This window comes from Chenopodium quinoa, unplaced genomic scaffold (genome assembly GCF_001683475.1).
Source record: "Chenopodium quinoa cultivar QQ74 unplaced genomic scaffold, ASM168347v1, whole genome shotgun sequence".
Lineage (NCBI taxonomy): Eukaryota > Viridiplantae > Streptophyta > Magnoliopsida > Caryophyllales > Amaranthaceae > Chenopodium > Chenopodium quinoa.
The window spans coordinates 1-18,841 of NW_018744676.1; the positions used below are offsets into that span (position 1 = coordinate 1).

The window sequence follows — 18,841 nt, forward strand, 5'->3', positions numbered from 1 at the left end:
AGCATTGTTTAAGAAAAAGAAGGTAGTGAGATCAGTTTACTGTTTTAAAGGGAATTGAGAGGAAATATAATGGGGTTAGAGGGGTTTTGTTGATTAAAAGTGAATTGACTTAGAAGTTAATGGATGATGGACTCTTCGCTAAATGAGAAATGGACTAGTTAATGGACGAGACTTTTAGGAGGAATGGGGTCTTCATTAAGGAACAGATGGAGTAGAGAATACAAACAACCAACAATACCAGCTGGTCAGCCAAACCAATTGAATCAACCATTAGTTGATTACCTAACATATATGTTCTGAGAATGCAGATTATTTTGGGTTACTGGTTACTCTGTGTCATCCTACAACACTTAGATATTCTCCGTCCTAGCTGTCTAGTTCACATCTACCTCGTTAAAGGTGCTAACTTTGTCATCGATTATGAAGCATTGTGGTTTCTGAACTTGATACAACATATATACTCTAGGTGCAGTGCAAAAAGCTGCATTAAGGCCGTTGTTCCCTCCTCCTATCTGGTTATCCTTTTGTTGGGCTGCTGGGGGAGTGGGTGTAGGGGTGGTGACCTTGGGAGTGTGCATGCAAGCATTGAAATTTTCTTTGCTCTGGTATTGCTACCATGTCGCAATCCAAGTTGGGAGAGTGTTGCAGTTTCATTTATTTTTCTTTAATTTGTAGGTTTGCAAATATGCTGCGACAACTAAAGAAGAGTGGGAAGAACAATGCAAATTATGGCCTACATCATTTCATCCTCCAACATAGTAAGATGCTAGATTCTACAAGCTAACTCCTTATCGAGTGCTGATCTTTTTGCATAAGCTTGTACTTTAAAAAGTTTAATTTCTGTTATCCAGTCCCTTTGCAATTCACTTGCTTTTGTCATCCACATTACAGCAACATCGAGGGCATCACTGGATTTACTGAAGAAACACAAACTAGAATATTTAACTACATGAATTTTGCACTTAAGTTGGCAAAATCTGCTGGCAATCAGGTATGGTTACTTCCCTGATAAATCAACTTAGCTCTTATTTCTGAAGAACGTAGGTTTTAGTGGCTGAAACTTCAGCACTCTTAATTGAAATTTGTTAACCTTTCTTACATAAACCTAGGCATATTGACGTATGCCAATTTGTTGTTTGCATTTTCTTGAGTTAGTACTTAAAAATCAGAATAATATTCTCACGTCAACATTACCTGTCCAATCAGCAACTTCTAGCTTTTAGGTGACTAGCTCAGTTTTGTCATCCTTTTCTCAGATTGATACCCTTCTGTGTGAAAAACCATCTTACAATATACTTTAGCAGTGAAGTGCTATGTAGTAAGAAAACATATGCATACTTTATCCCTCCTAGTTTCAATTTCTACAGTTTCAACTAAATAAATGGATTCAGATTAATATTAAATGATTATTAGATGTTAGCTCAAGAAATTGTTAGGTTATTATGATGGTGCAATCTTGTGGTGGGGTGGTAGGAAGGTAGAATATATCATTATATCTCCAAAGGTTGGCTTGTTTGTGTCAGAAGGCTGCAGATGCTGTATATGTTGTTTTGTAACTATGAACCATTATTTTGTACAATGCAGTTTGTTAATTCTGCGGTTATTGTGGATCCATTCTCAAATCAAGTAATTACTAGTGCTTGTGATGAAATCTCTTCATGGAACATGCGTCTTGATGGCCATGAAGCACACTCCCTAGATGTGGTTGAAGCCTCAACATCTCATACTTACGCTAATGGATCATCATCATTGAATGGGTCTTTTAATGTTTCCAAAACATCATGCAGCAGCATTTCTTGTTTGAACCCATGGCATTGGACACAGCAAAATCTGTCGTCATCAAGGTCTTGCTTTTGGCACCCTCTGCGACATGCTTCTATGGTAGCCATTGAATATTCTGCAGCAAGGATAGACGTTTGTTCCTATAGGAGAAGCTAATGAGGAATCTGTTCAGTTGAGTCCTAATGTGACTTTGGCTGTAGGATTGCCAGTCAAGCGACAGAAGACTAATTTAGCAAATGTGAGTTATTATTTTTGTTTTTACTATCGAGTTAATGTCAAACAATATTTTTCTGCGCAGTGCTCAGTGGACTTGCCTGACATGAACTTGATTGCATGTTATGTGATTGTTGTATTTATGAATCAGTTATGAGAGAATTGCTCAGTCTTTCTTTAATCTGAAACATTCTGTATAGGTGAAGAGTAGTGTTGATGTTCCAGCTGATGGTTTTCTTTCCAAATCAGAAAGACCTTACCTGTGTACAGGTTATGATATATATCTTGCTTGGGAGCCATGTGCAATGTAAGTCCTACAAAACTATCTTCTCAAATAACCTTTTTTGAGAATTGAGAAGAGAAATCCACAAGAACTTTTGATTTGATGTGTGATATGTTTAAGTCTGGCAAGTTTTTATAATTATTAAATGATTTTGTCGCATTGCACTTGTTGATGCATCTGTTTTGATCTTGAAAATGTATTTATTGATCCTGTTATATAAGCCTATGTGAGGAAAGATTTTCAAAGCATAACTTCCTTGATTGAATAACATGTTGGCAGAAAAGAAATGAGGTAGGGAATTAGGATTTAGGAAAAAGGTACATGCATATTTAGTTATGAGCTTATGACATGGACTGACCATTGAATTTCAGGTGTGCCATGGCTCTTGTTCATCAAAGAATAAGGCGTATATTCTATGCTTTTCCAAATCCAAATGCGGGTGCTTTGGGCACTGTATACAGACTACAGGGTGAGAAAAGTTTGAATCATCACTATGCAGTTTTCCGAGTTATACTGCATGATGAAGATCTGCCAGTTTTGGAGAATCAACAACAGTAGAGAAAGATGCTGAGAAAAAAGGAAATGCCTGCATGTCATCCAGCTTAACGTCCTTAGGTATGCTACATTCAATGCCATCATCTAACAGCTCTGTCCCATAGGGATGAGGAAAATGGTGATCGTATCATTTACTATATAATACTTTTGCTTGGTTATCAACTTAACATTTAAGAAATTGTTATATTTTAGAATTTTCAGGAACTGACCAGATATTCCTGAGTGTAAAAAGAAATTGTGTACACGCCTTGATAGATAAATTTATTTGTGATTTTTTTACTGGATTTTAGAATTGGCTCTTAGTAATTTGATTTGTGTCTATTTGTGTCAGCTCCCTCACTTGGGACGGTTTGAGTTTAATCTATACAGAGATTATATTGGGGAGAAACTAGATAAAAGTGAATTGGTACATATTTGTCACATATTATTTGATAATTTGTTCCAGATCTAGAGTTTTATTTTTATTTTTATCAAAATACCACCATTTCTAAGATCTTTATATGATTATCGTTTTAATACTTATTTTTCAGCCATTATAAAAATGGTAGAAATGGTGGTAGTTGTCAAGATTAGGCAACAAAATTTTAATTGTGACCCACTATTCCCCCCCCCCCCCCCCTTAAGGAGAGGTAGCATGATATTACTATTACCAAAATGTTCAAAACCTGATTTCATTACCAAATCCGAAAATAAAACAGTACTTAAACATGTTGTAGCCTAAACATCAGTCTCAAATAAACGCTACAACTCCTTGCTTTTTCTGCGGAACTTAAATGAAAGAAGCTCATATCTTTTTGACTCTAGCTAAGCAGGCATCTTTTGGTCTTCTATGAGGCAAGAACTGCACCGGGCACTCGGGATTGGTCCTCTCCAACCTGTATCACAATTTTTGCCACAAAATTTTAAGTCAAGTGCATGATTCCAGGTTAAAAAAAACTTCAAAACTATTTTAACTTACCTATAACCAAGGAGAAAATGGTGGGAAAAATTGAAATTTCGAGTTTGGCAAGATCGTTTCCAGGACACAGTCTGCTCCCAGCACCAAAGGGAAGGAAAGTCCCTGCTTTTGAAGCAAGGTTCTACAACATACACGTAGTATTTAGTTTTTGTATGATAAGTCTTTTTTATGAGAGGAGATTTAATTTAAACTTACATCCCATCTATGAGGGATTGAACTTCATAGGCTCGGGCCAAACTTCGGGATTTAAATGGCAAGTCCTAAACCATATCAACACTTTCCATCCTTTAGGGATAGTATAACCTGTAAAACTTTCTTTTGTAAGCTTAATTTTCTTTTTTACTATGTACAAGAAAAATGTCTTTTGAATATGTTACTAACCATTTATCATGCAGTCTGATATCGCCTCACGAAAGACGACGAAAGTGAATGTCACCCACCTTAGTGTTTCATCTACAACCTTAATTTCATAGAAGAAATGGTTAGTTCAGCGAAGAATGCAAACTCGAAGATAAGGTGGGATGTGAGGAGAAAGTCAGTACTTATTAGTACATTTTTTATTTTTGACAAGAGTACTTAGTACTTTACCTGAGACAAATAAGGCATTTTTCTGGTTTCTTTCAGAGTCAGTCCTTTCTGTCCTGCTGGTCTGTTCTTTATAATCTTTTCTTGCTCTGCCGAAATCCGACGATTTTGGTAAGCATAGAATTGTGAGTGTTATTTAAGCAGTTAAGAATAGACGTGACAAAACTGACTTATATTCGATTAATCATAGGATGAAGTGTTGTGTACTCCTTTTCTAAAGCCTCCAAGATAGACTCACTCTCTGAACTCAGAAAGATGAACATGATGATACGAAAAGTTAACTTTCGAAAGTTGATTGAGAAACTCGATTTCTCCCATTTTGCTCAACTTATCCAAAGTAGTTTTCGAGATTTCTTCAATGTACTCTATGTAGTTTTGATAGTGCTTCATGTCCATTGATAGGAGCAGCAGTTAATTTCCTAAGAACGCTTGTGATCTTTGGAAGGGATAGTAATGAAGGAATTCCTACCGCTCAACTCCTCCGTTGACAACGGCCAGCCAGGCTTGAAAATGTTCATCATCATTCAAGACTTTTTCTGCATGTATCAGGTGTAGTCACAATTATGCTTGGACTCCCAAACATGAAGGCTTTGTAAATTCCTGTTTTGGCCAAATCTGCACAACCAAACATCTTATTAATTGTTAAAATGTACAAGTAAAATAAAAATAAAATAAAATGTTCCTAAAATATCAACTTAACCACTAAATGAGCAAATTTCAATCGTGAGGGAAGACTCCCTTAACCTTGGTGTATTTCTCTTTGAAAAAAATAAAATAAAAAAATAAAATCAGCAAATCGAATAATTCCTTTTGCATCAATAGAGTTAGACTTGACAACCTGACCCAACACGTGACCCGAAAATTGATCCAAAACCCGAAATATACCTGACCCCGATCGGAGTTGACCCTATAACCTGAAATAACCCGACTCGATTGTGCCCAACCCGAAGTTGACCCGATATGATTTTAACCCGAATTGCTTGACCTGAACAGACCCGATATAACGAAATGTTCCGAACTAAACTTACCAAATACCCGAGAACTAAAAATGTTTGGTGCCATAAATGACTAAAATCCCCAATTATAACTGAACTCACAAACCAAATAAAATTATCGATTTGAGCTTAATCCATAATAACGACACAAAATGAATGACCCAATTTTGCCCACTCAAACCCGAAATGGACCCAACCCGAACTTGGCCGAAATCCTGAATTGACTCGACCCGACTCAACGCAAGCACAACCCGAATGTTACCTGACCCGAAATTAACTTGACCTTATCCAACCCAAATATCCCGTTTGTTAGGTCTAAATAGAGTCGCCAATGGCCAGTCTAGGTTGTTGTGAGCCCATAAAAACGAATGTCAATGTCATAAGTGGGCCACTGGGCCGGTCCACCCACCTTCTTCACCATGCTTGAGGCCAACCTTGATTGGCTTATTAAACAGGCTGCCGGGGATTGGGAAAAACTAACCCACTGTCTACCTCTTATATAAACCTTTTTTTTTTTTTTTTGAACAGTCAATTTATTTTTATATATCCATCATGAACGTGAACTTGATATACAATTTTAATTTGCAAAGACTGATATTAACAAACAAACAAAAAAAAAAAGAAAAAAGACGACGAGCTAAACATTGATTATTAACTTTTTTTTTTTTTTTTTTTTGAAACTGTCACTAATTTTTGTTGAGTAAATAGGTTGTCTTCTAAAATTAAATGTACCATGTGCAATTAACACAAATACAGTACAATTTTACAATTTTTCTTTATTAACACAAAATTATAGAGAGTTGTAAATAAGCATACACCAACAAGAAAATCTGGCCTAGTTTGATATGAAATTTTTTCTCTAATATGGGCATGATTAATTTCAATCAAATACGAATAAGTAATAAATCGCTTAAATAAGTATAGTGACAAGAGAATAGATAAAAGAATAACCTGGCAAGAAAGGAGTTGACAAAGGAGTCTGGATTGGAGGACTTGAAAGCTGCCAGGAAAGACCACATGTTGCCTATAAAAGGCAAGCCAAAGTCACCCGGTGGCAAACTATACCTCTTATCCCCAAGTTTTGATTCATGCACCCAACCATGAACTTTTCTTAGAGCATCATTATTGGTGAACACAAAAAAAATGGTTCATGGGTCACTATCACCATTTCTCTCTCATCCACATCAACCCAACAAACCATTTACAATATTCACTCTTAACAATGAACACTAAACAATGGTTCATCATCAATACTCCTACCCCACCTTATTTTATTTTTGTAAATATAATCTTTTTTGTTTCATAATTATAATTTATTAACCCGATGTCAATGTAATTAATTGACGTATTTAATATTTTAATCGTGATTACTAATTAAGAAATTATCGCATTTTTTTATCAGCTTTTTAAAAAACTAATTCTTGTGATTAATATTTTTTAAACAACAACGCAGCTAATTTTAATTAACAAAAAAAAAAGAGGTACAAATCGTGATTACAGTTCTACAACTATAATCTAGTACATTTTATTTAAAAAAAAAAAAACAACTACACATCGTTTTGTAAGATGTCCTTAGGGATAACCATTTGTTGTAAACCTAGTTGCCTAAGTTTTCGTTGTTACCAAATTTATTCCATATATGTTCGACCAAGTCGTTTTTTAGCTGCAAATGAGTCTGTTGATCCTCAATCTCTGTTCTACGAGACAAGTATAAGTCGATATCCACAATACGATCAGTACGGTACTCGGTAGTGTCCTCATTAGCGTTGCCTCCAGCATTCATAAACTCATTGGTATTAACGTTATTTTGATACGTCTCTCGTTCATCTTCAACGATCATATTATGTATTATGATGCAGGCGAGCATGATATTGTGGAGTATGTCGGTATCCCACGCCAAAGACGGCTTTTTAATAATGGCAAAACGAGCTTGAAGGACCCCAAATGCGCGTTCAACGTCTTTCCTTGCAGCTTCCTGGTGTTTTGCGAATAAACGATCCTGACGAGTTTGTGGACTCGTAATGGATTTCACAAAAGAAGCCCATCTAGGGTAGATTCCATCAGTAAGATAATACCCATTCATATAATGATGACCATTGACTACGAAGTTCACAGGAGGTGTTCGACCCTCTAAGACGTCTCGAACACAGGGGATCGATGAAGCACATTAATATCGTTGCAGCTACCTGGCATCCCAAAGAACGAATGCCATATCCATAGATCTCTGTCCGCAACTGCCTCCAGTACGAGAGTTGCAACTCCTTCTCTTCCTTGATACTGCCCCTTCCATGCGTGTGGACAGTTCTTCCACTCCCAGTGCATACAATCAATGCTGCCTATCATGCCAGGAAATCCACGTTCTTCCCCAATACGTAGTAATCTTTCCATATCTGCGATGTTTGGACGGCGTAGGTACTGATCACCGAACAGGTTGATGACACCTTCTGTAAACTTTTGGAGTGCCAATCGTGAAGTTGCCTCACTTATACGGACATACTCATCACAAGCGTCTGAAGCACACCCGTAAGCTAGTTGTCTAACGGCCGCAGTGCACTTTTGAAGTGGAGACAAACCAAGACGACCTGCCGCATCTCGCCTTTGTTGAAACCAGGGGTCATGTTGGGTCACTGCGTTGAGAAGGCGCTCAAACACATGTTTACGCATTCGAAAACCGGCGCCGGAACAAGGAACTTGGATAAACTGGGACTTCCGCGAAATAGTCATTGTATAACCGTGCATGACCTTCTTCGCGTCCCTATCCTTTCGGGGCTCAGTAGATTTGCGTCGGCGTTGCTGAGTGGCAGCTTGAATAATTGGTGGAATGTACTCATGCATTACGTGTTGTATCATAAGACACACTTCATTACGTTGTTGAACTCTAAGCTCCCTTCCTCATCATCCGAGTTAGATGAAGATGAAGAGGAATCGGTTGAGCTTTCGTTTAAACTGTTTGAATTCATTTTGTACGTAAGAAATGTAAGATAGAGTGAGGTTTGCTAATAGTAAATGCAAACGATTTATGTGTTTGTGTGTAAAAAAAGTGAAAGAATGGTGTTTATTTATAGTGAACTAATTTGTAATTCTTCTTCAGAAATAACTGAATATAAAGAGACAAAGATCACATGGGCTATGACAAACAATGAATTACAACCACACAGAAATTGAATGGAGAAGAAGGGTTTCACATGGGCTATGACCAACACTGGATTAGAACCACACAGAAATTGAATGGAGAAGAAGGGTTTCACATGGGCTAACAAAGGGGAAATTAAGATACTGACACAATTATATATAAAGAGACAAATTGATATAATTGAATAAACAGAATAAGATCACATGGGCTATGAAAATGGGAAAGTGGAAAAGATCCATTTTACTGATTAATTGATAAAGTACAAACATAAGGAAATGAGTACAAGAGGTTGAACTGGAATTGAAAACTTATCACTACTGAAAATGAAGAACAACAAAGGAATTGAACACACTTAACTACAATAAAAATAAAGGACACTAAGCATCATTATTGAAACGTTGAATATTGTTCCGAAGTATTACTATCATTTCGTCTTCCCACTGTTCTCGGTTTACTTTCTGTTCTAGACGAGATAGTTGCTCCCAGTTAATCCTATATTGCTCTAGCTCAATTTTCCGTTGTTTCCTTGCCTCCTTGCGCTCCTGTATTTCAAGTCTCTTCATTTCTGCTTCGTTTGACACATTCATCGAATCCCCAAGTAGCTGCAATCGGCTGTTGAATGTTTCTAATTCCTTAAATGCTTGACTTGATGGAGCTTTACCCTTCAATCTCGACTTAGCCTTTTTAATACCTTCAGCACGAGCTACTCTCTCATCACCGACACCCACGCTGGTTGGTGTGGTAGGTGAGGAATTGTCACCCTCATCCCGTGTCCTCTTCCCACTACTTCCGCTCCCTACAGACTCATTCGTCAGTGGAGTTGAATGTGGACGTCCCACCGAAGGCTTGAATGTTTGTTGGTCCAAGAAAGACCGGAATTTGTCCCACTTCCTTAATTGGATCCATTCCTCGTAGAAGGTGAATCGTCCGAATGAGTTCTCATGGATTTTGTGGGCCTCTTGGATAACATCATCTTCGTTATAGCCACTTCCCTTTCGCTTCCGGGCCTTATCATAGCTTCCGCACCACTTTAACACGGCTTCAGAGATTCGCATCCACCTTCCCTTCAAACTACTAATAGTTCGTAGGGATATTTCATCTGCATTCGATTCCCTGGCAGCATCGTATGCGTCCAAGACTCTCTTCCAAAATACACCCTTCTTTTGATTTGTGCCGGTAATTATGTCGGTGCTGGTGTTCATGTAGCCGGATATAAGAGCCGCAGTTTCTGATCGCGACCAACTCTATTGTTTGAACCACTAACACGAAATTCCGGAGTTGATTGGAGTGGTTGCTGTAACATTTGAGTGAAGTTTTGATGGGGAGAAGGAGTTTCATTTCCCTCACCATCATCCTCGCATTCTTCATTTGCCTCATCTTCTTCAGATAAGACATTGCTCGATTCCCAAATATTGGGATTCGGTTGTTGTGACGGAAAATAACCAGATGCAGCACCATATTCACCGTAACCCATTGGTATCATGGATGGATGTGGGAAATTTGAACTGCTTTGAGAAAAATTAAAATTTTGAGAGAAATTTGGTGGATTATTTGGGAAACTTGACTGGGGTATTTGAGGATAAACTCCAGAAAAATTATGGGGAATATTTGTGGGTGTTTGTGAAAAATTTGGGTGAATTGGAGGAAAATTGGCTTGATTCGGGATCATATTTTGACCCAAATTTTTTTTCTTCTTTCTATTTGTTTTGGGGTTGGTATTAGCATCCATAATTATAATTTATATTTGGAAAAAATAAAAATTTAATAATAATAATAATAACAATAATAATAAAAATAAAAATAATAATAACGATAATAATAATAATAATAATAACGATAATAATAATAATAACGATAATAATAATAATAACGATAATAATAATAATAATAACGATAATAATAAAATAATAATAATAATAATAATAATAACGATAATAATAAAAATAATAGTAACGATAATAATAATATTAATGATAATAATTAAAAATAATAATAACAATAATAATATTAATATTGGTATAAATAATAATAATATTGGTAATTATAGAGGGGATTTTTGAAGAGAAAAATATAGTAGAAAAAAATGAATTTTCAAAGTTGAAAAAAGTATATCAATATGGGTGTCTATTTATAGAGGGGGAAAAAATAGAGTCGTTGGTAATTTTTTTTTTTTTTATTTGTATTTTGTAAAATATATCCGTTGTAAAATTACAACGGATATATTTAAAACAGTACACACGTGTCAAGCAGCGGCTGGGCCAAGTGGCGCGCTCCCAGCCGCTGATTTCTATTTTTTTTTTCTGACCTTTAACAGCAAAACGACGTCGTTTAGCAACATGAAACAGCAAAACGACGTCGTTTTGCATGAATATCAGTCCAAAATATTGGTGGGGCCCACAGCGAATTAATTCATGCAAGTGCTTGCTCCTGCAATCGAACCCATGACCACTCAACATGAACAATTAAAGAGTTTGCCATTAAGCCACCACCTTATTTGTTCACTCATTGTGAACTATTAAAATGTTCACCCTTAAAGATGCTCTTAGCACCAAATTTAGTACCCATAATAACCCCACAGTGAACATTGCCACCTTTGAAACAAAGCTGAATTCCATCTTTCTATTATGGGATACCTTTTTTTAACACCTACAAAAACCAAAAATAAATAAATAAATATATAATCAACAGTTAAACTTAATAAATTATCCGATTCATCCAAAACTAATTGTCATATAATGATAGTTCTAATACGTGACAATTAGTTTTGGACAAATGGTGTAAGCTATTACAAGTTTATGACAAAAACAATGGGTACAATGCATAAAAAAAAAAAATAATAATAATAATTGAGTGTATGCCTTTGAGAAATGATGAAATGAATATTGTTTTTGTGAATGTAAATGAATAGCGTAAAGGGGTTTTATATTGATGATGAAGCAAGGATTATGTGGTATGCTAGTTTTGTTTAATTTCTTTATTTCTTTTTTCTACCCTTTTTTGTTAATTTGTTGCTCCCTCATTGGTAGCTTGATTTTATGATTCATTTGTCTTGATTTGTTTCCTTTTTTGTTTGATTTATTTTCTAAGTACTAAACTTTTTAATTAGTGGGTAGATTTCAATTTGATTATGTTAAGGAAACAAATGTAAGAGATATCAAGTTAGATATCAAATTGTCCAACTGTATTTAGTATTTTGGATATCTAGGAAGCATGACATTCTTATTATTTTTAAAATTTGGATGGATTCAATACACATGTTGTATCACCCCAAATAATGTACTCTAGTTAAGATGGCTAACATCCATGCTCATGTCACTTAAGGCTAAGTTCAGTTTACTTGATCTGATTTTTAAATTTGACGAAACTTTGACCTTATTTGTAAACTAGTTGTACTATTTCTATTCACCTGATTTTTACTTATTTGAACTTATTAGATATTATCTGAACTTATTAAAAATTATTTTAGTTGTAATTTGAACTTGGATAATCCTAATTAAAACTTATTTCTCCTATATTGAACTTAGAATTTATTTGACCTGAATAAGTGAAATTAAGGTGAACACAGTAGACCCTAATTCTTAAGGTATAAACATTATCAAATAATGTGTTATTAACTTATTATCAAGTGAGATGTCATTAAATTCGTATTAATGTGTTCCAAACAAAAAAAAATCATATTTGTTTATTACCAAGTATTTAGATAACACCGTATAATATGTTTTGAGAATATCTTATGGTATATTTGTTAGGATATACATTCATGATATTATTATGTATTTTGGTGATTATCCTAGTTTCCTACTATATCATTCATTCTAGGTTTAGGAATATTGTAAATTTATATATTCTTTGATGAGCTAATGAGAAACACAAGCCAAAGTTTATACAAAATCTTCATGGCATTAAGAGTAGGTTATGAACTTTTTACACAATTATAGAAAGTCTCAGCCAAAGGGGGAAAGACCCTTCGGCATTATCATTCAATTCCTCCAATTTTTCACGGGTTTGATGGGTAATGTTAAATTTTTTGATGATTGTTTGAACAGTAAGTTTGATACTACTTCTTGGATCATTGACACCGCAGCTACACATCACGTTATAGGCTAAAAATCATGGTTATTCAATACTCAAAGTTTTCATTGTCTAGTTGGTTTGCCTAATGGTGAATCGGTATTAGCTAGTTTAGAAGGCTCGGTTCGTTTGTCAGATAAAATTGTGCTAAGTTCTTTATGTTCCCAACTTCATTTGTAATTTTCTTTCTGTCTCTCAGCTTAGTGATACATTAGATACAATTGTCCAATTTAATTCTTCTATGTGTGTTATACATGACCAAACAAAGGAGCTGATTGGACCAGGAATTCGGAAAGCGAACTAAATTATTTTAGCAAACCGGAATTGGTGCAACATGTGTCAGTAGATGAATCAACAACAACCTTGGAGTTATGGCACAGACGAAAGGGGCATCCATCCGTGAAAGTGGTTAGGTTACTTCCTCATGTTAGTAGTACTAAGGGTAGTTTACATTAAGGGTGTGAAGTGTGCATTCGTGCTAGAGACAAATTCCTCTTGAGTGATAATAAGACTTCTAGAATTTTTGAGAAAATACAATATGATATGTGGGGTCCACATCAACATGTTTCATCGTGTGGAGTTCGTATTTTTTAACAATTGTTAATTATTTCTCCCAGGCAGTGTGGATTTATTTGTTGATTGATAAAATCAAAGTGTTTCAAATATTTATGGCTTTTGTTGCTATGTTAGATAGGCAATTCTCTCAATCAATTAAATTTTTGCAAATTGACAATGGTACAGAGTTTAATTGCTTACTCGATTATTTTAAGACAACTGAAATTTTGTTTGAAATTCTTGTGTGGGTACTCCACAACAAAATGGGAGAGTTGAGAGAAAACACAAACATATTTTGAATGTTGGGAGAGCGTTGGGATTTCAGGCTAAATTACTTATTTATTTTTGGGAGGAGTGTGTTCTTGCCGCAGCTCATCTAATAAATTGTACCCGTACACCTTTGCTACAAAATAAAACTCCTTTTGAAGTTCTATTCCACAAATCACCCTCATTTGATGATATTCGTACCTTTGGGTACTTGTGTTTTACTCATAATCAGAAAACAAACAAGGATAAATTTGCGAGTAAAAGTCAAAAATGTGTATTTTTGGGGTAACCGTTTGTGTAATACCCCGTATTTTTATACATATTTTAATTTAAATAAGTATTTTTTAAAAGTATTTAAATAATTCGAAATGAATTATTTATGGTTTTTATTATTTTAATTATTTAATAATCTTGAAAATATTTTATTTTATGATTTAAAAATATTGGCGCATATTATTTTATAAAAAGATAATTTTTAAAGTCAATGGTATTTAAGGAAAGTCAAAATACTAGTTTGACTAGGAAAGAGATCATTAAGGGTAGTAAAGGAATTTTAAGTAGGAGGGATATTGAGAGGGGGTATAAATACCCATCATATGCCTAAGGTGGAGTGCACCCAAAGGTAAACTCTCTCTCTCCTCTTATTTTCTTGTCCCCTTAATTTTTCTCCTTCCCCTTTAATTTATATATTTTATTTTATTATTGAATCACCACCCACACACACCACCACACACGCCGATCGACCACCACACGCCACCACTAGCCGGCGACCACCCCCACTAGCACTCGCCGGCAGCAGCCAACCTTGGTGGTTTACAAGAAAAAAAAAAACTTTCTTTTTGATTTTTAATTAAATCTACCTTAATCTAATTATTGTTTTTGGGTTTTGTGATGATTTTAGGATGTTTAATAATAAGTATTTTGTATATTAATTTTCAGATTTGGTTTTTAATTAAAAATCCCCAAATTGAAAACCCTAGGTTTCTAAATTAATGTTTATTGATGGAATTTGATTGTGGCCGATTAAAACTCTTGAAATTAATGTTTTTAAACTAAATTACAATAATTTTATAAGTTTTAATAATGTTGAAATTTTTATATACAAGCTATAATTATGTTTCTTGAAATGATTTTTAATTACCCACTAATTGGGAATAAAAGTAAGGGTTTTAAATTAAATTTCAGTTCATTTTAGAGGGTATATGAGTGATTTAAAGAGTGTATATATTTCTGGAAATTTGTGTGGAAGAAGTATTAATACTTCTTTATAGGTTTGGTTTATAGGAGACTTTCAAGTGAGTGATTTTATTTAGTCGTGTCGATTTTGAGATCATATTCAAGGTACGTTCGCGTACTTAGTATTTATTTGAGTATGTAGAAGCATGCTAGGCTTTGCTTAATTAATTCCAAGTAGTATCATAGGTGATGGTTGGAATTTGTTGATTGGATCAATGTTGGTGAATGATTTGTGATGTATGAATTATTTATGGTAAATTGGTGATTGGAATTAATTATATTGGCATATTGGATATGAACCACACTTTTATTATTAGCATGATAGAGAGCATGTTTAATTAAACTAAGTGTTTAATTTGGTTTGGAATATTGAAAAGGAATTTTATTATGGTTCATATAATTTTTATTGATGCTTTAAGCATGAGAATTGAGCTAATAAGTGTCTCAGTACACAGGAATAAATTTTATTGCGGTGCTTATATGCACTTAAGGTGTTTCTAACACCGAGGGATAGGATTTGCGACACATTATGCGTTTAAGGTGTCTTTGATACTGAGGTATATTAAAAAGGGTTCAACTATTAAATTTATGTGGTCACTAATTATTCAAGAATTAAATTGGTATGTGTGATTGCTTGAATGAAGTGTAATGTTTGATTGTGTAACGGTTTGAGAGTCATCACCAAGTATAATAATATGTAAAATAACGTAAAGTGAAAGAGATTACACACCAAAACTCTTGGAACGTATATACCTTGAGTATGAACATATGGGGGGGAGTTATGCGACTTTATATTTGACCATAACTTATACTGGGAGTACAAGACGCTGTATTTTTCTTTTTATTATTATTATGCACAGGACGTCCAGTCACTTTATGTGACATTTTCCTACCCGGTTAGCTCTCGGTATAGTTTACCTCAATTTATTTGAGGTAGGGATTTGGTTGGAAACTCGTTCGATGTGTAATCAAAATTGAATAAAAATTGGTATTGGTCTAGTTAGGTGTGAATGTTTTGTATGCTTGTAAAAAGGTGCTACACGGTAAGTTGTGTGATATTAGGATGAAAGCATGTTAGTGTGTTTTATTACGCTTATGTACTCAGCATTGCTGATTGTGTGTTTGTATGTTTGTTTGGCTTTGTCTTTACCTTGGCCCTACGACGACCCATTTCTAATGGCGAGTAGTGGGGACAAGTAGAGAGAAGTTTTTTCAGGTGATGAAGCATTTTCATGAAGGACATGAGTGAAGTGCGAATCATGCCTAGTCCTCATATAGGAATATTATGTGTTTTATTTGCTTTGAATATTATTTATTTTATTGTGCTTATGAGACTAACACAAAGGTTTTAATATCGTTTGGTTTTAAGGGCCTACAATGGTTCCAAGTTGTAGGTTGACTTTGTTTGACTTAGTTTGACTTTACTTTCATTTGGGTTGACTTTTTAAGTTGACTTGTTTTAAATGGTTTTAAAGATAGTCTTCTGCTGTGCGAGTCTTTGATATTTGCCTTAGCCGTTTTCACGGTGGTGGTAATGTCTTAGATTTTCCTTTTCGTATTTTTAAAAGGGAAAAATGGGTATTATAAAGGAAAGGAATTTTTAGGGTGTTACAGTTTGAAAAGAAAGGATGGGGGTTGTATGATCTAGATATAAAAGAATTCTTCATTTCTTGTGATGTAAAGTATGTTGAAGGGTGTTTCCGTTTGCTATCCCAAAAGATGTGAATATTAAGCCTCATGTGCATGACACGATTAGTGATATTAATCATGATTTTGCGCCATATGATGATAGTGTGATTGATGTTGATGATATGGTCTATAATATTGAAGAGCATGTGCAATGTCATGAAGTGCAGTAATATGTGTTGGATGGCAATAACATTGTCGTTGATGCTATTAATAATACGGGGTACGTACAAGAAGAACAAGCTACCTATATTGACAAAACAGTAGAGGCCACGGACAGGTCTTGGCCAAGCGAGTCCAGCCACGAGCAGGTCATGGCCCCTTCTGCCCAATGTGAACAAAATCCTATCCCTATGTTCGGTAGCACCCCAACGCCATGGGCATCGAGAAAAAATCCCCTCGATTAAGCTTCGTGATTATGTGACTCACACAACGTTTGTTAATTGTAGACATCTAATTAATAAAGTCTCCCCAAAACCAAACCCTCAAACAGTTCTACCTTTCACGCCTTGTCTTAAGTATAGAACTTCGGGTAATATACGGACTCCGGGGAGTGCTTAAGGGATGAATTGTGAGAATAGGGAAGATAAGTATTTAGGCTAAAGCATAAGAGAGCATGAATTGATGCCCCGAAAGTGTAAGTCAGCCTCATATTTGTAGAGGGGAAATGAGAAATGAGGTCCAGAGCCCTAGAAATGAAGTGCTGCAGAAGAAAAGTGTGTCGCAGCACGACAATATGTACCGTGGCACGGTACTTATAACGTAGTGTGGTACTCAATTTTATCCTTTCTAATTATGAAAACGTGTGAATAAAGATAAAATCGGTTGAAAAATGCACCGTGGCACGGCATTGTGTGCCGTGACACGGTAAATTTGCCGTGGCACAGCAGTTCGGTTTTCTGGAAAATCCTTTAATATTTATTTTTATCTTTGTTTTAAATAAAATATAGGATAATTAGGCGTCGTTTCAGTTATTCCGAACTCTTTTTCAGGTTTAGGGTTTTATAAATTATTAATTGGGATCAATTAATAAATGAATGAAATGGATTAAAATGGTTTGGGCTAAAATGAGGATTTGGACAAGGCTTGACTAAATACTTGGAGTGAAATATGGAATGTTTTGTAAACTGTATTGGTTTGAATATGGATTTTAAGCACTCTCGAGATTAAATACTCGACCCGACCAATAATGGCGGTGAAAGGTTGTTCATCATCGGGTTTGGTTTTGGGGAGACAATTTTAGATGTCTACACTAATAGTCTATCTTCGTGCACTCCATCTTCCGATCTATCCTCAAGTACTCCATATCCTTTAATTTAGCACACTATATTAATTGTGACAAATTTCCTATTAATTATCGGAAGTTTCTTGCAGCTATTAATTGGGTAAGGACCCTAAGTCTTTAGAGAAGCAATGCAGTATGATGGTTGGCAAAAATCAATGAAAAAGGAGATTGAAGCTTTAGAGGATAATGGCACGTGGACCTTGGAGCATTTGCCTCCAGGAGGTAAACGAGCTCTCAATAGTCAATGGGTCTACAAGACTAAGTTTATGTTAAATGGGGATGTAGAACGTCTCAAATCTCGTTTGGTCGTTTTTGGTAATCATTAACAAGCTAGCATTGATTATAATGAAACTTTTGCTCTGGGCAAAAATGACTACAATTCGGCTAATTCTTGCTATTATGGCGTCGAAAAATTGGGAGCTTTACCAAATGGACGTTCACAACGTTTTTTTACATGGAGATCTTGATGAGGAAGTTTACATGAAGCTTCCTCCTGGGTTTGAGAGCTCGGATTCTTCTTTAGTTTGTCGATTACGTAAATCATTGTATGGTTTGAAGTAAGCTGCGAAATGTTGGTTTAATAAGCTTGTGATGGCTTTGAAAGAGTACTGTTTTCTTGGGTTTTATTTTGATTATTCTTTGTTTACATTTACTTAGGCCGATATTTAAATAAATGTTTTAGTATATGTTGATGATCTTATTATTTCCTGGAACAATTCTGCAGCACTTGCTACTTTCAAACCCTATCTTAGTGATTGTTTCAAAATGAAGGATCTTGGTCCTTTGAAAGAATTTTTGGGTATAGAAGTAGCCCAAAGTTCTGCAAGTTTATTTCCGTGTCAGAGAAAATACATTCTAGACATTGTTTCTGAAGCGAGTTTGTTGGGGCTAAACTGAGCGGGTTTCCTATCTAGCTAATGGAGAATTTCTTGCGGCCGGACCTAATGTCCTACCATCATCTCGTGGGTCGTTTGATTTATCTTGGAGTCACTCGTCCTGATTTGGCATATTTTGTTCATATGTTATCTCAATTAATGCAAGAACCTTGAATCGAGCATTGGGATGCGGCGTTACATACGAGTGGTTTGGTATTTGAAGGTCATCCCAAGTTAGGGAATTCTTTTACGTGCCGATTGTGATTTGAATTTGCAGGGTTGTGACTCAGATTGGGCGACTTGTCCCCTCACTCGCCGATCCTTGACAAGTTGGCTTGTATTTCTAACCAATCACCTATTTC

The 18,841-nt window shown here is 35.3% G+C and overlaps 2 pseudogenes; one reads left to right on the plus strand and one right to left on the minus strand.

The window, feature by feature from the left end:
- Nucleotides 1-308: 308 nt before the first annotated feature.
- LOC110702166 lies at nt 309-3,091 on the plus strand (annotated as a pseudogene).
- Nucleotides 3,092-3,617: 526 nt separating this feature from the next.
- On the minus strand, nt 3,618-11,858 carry LOC110702222 (annotated as a pseudogene).
- Nucleotides 11,859-18,841: the final 6,983 nt, after the last annotated feature.